Below are 310 nucleotides of genomic sequence, written 5' to 3'. Positions count from 1 at the left end.
CGGGCTCGCCTAATCACCACCAATATCCTTGAGAACCAAAAGAGTTATATAATCTTCTACGAACTTCATTACAAAGGCTCGAAATCACAATGCTATAAAGAAGAGAAAATCACTTACCTATATCAAACCACATGCGTTCAAAGGTTTCAAAATGTGATGAGCGGTTTTGAAACTCAGATTCCAATTTTTCTGAGAACTCTAAATTTTTGTACTAGCGGCGAAGAATCTTAAGAGAAGTAGGGTTTCAATATGCGAATGGAACGGCAGATTATATACTTTTATAATTGGGCCTTGAGCATTTGATTTTTAA

Source organism: Capsella rubella, unplaced genomic scaffold (assembly GCF_000375325.1).
Source record: "Capsella rubella cultivar Monte Gargano unplaced genomic scaffold, Caprub1_0 scaffold_116, whole genome shotgun sequence".
Taxonomy (NCBI): Eukaryota; Viridiplantae; Streptophyta; class Magnoliopsida; order Brassicales; family Brassicaceae; genus Capsella; species Capsella rubella.
This window is presented reverse-complemented; position numbering follows the sequence as displayed.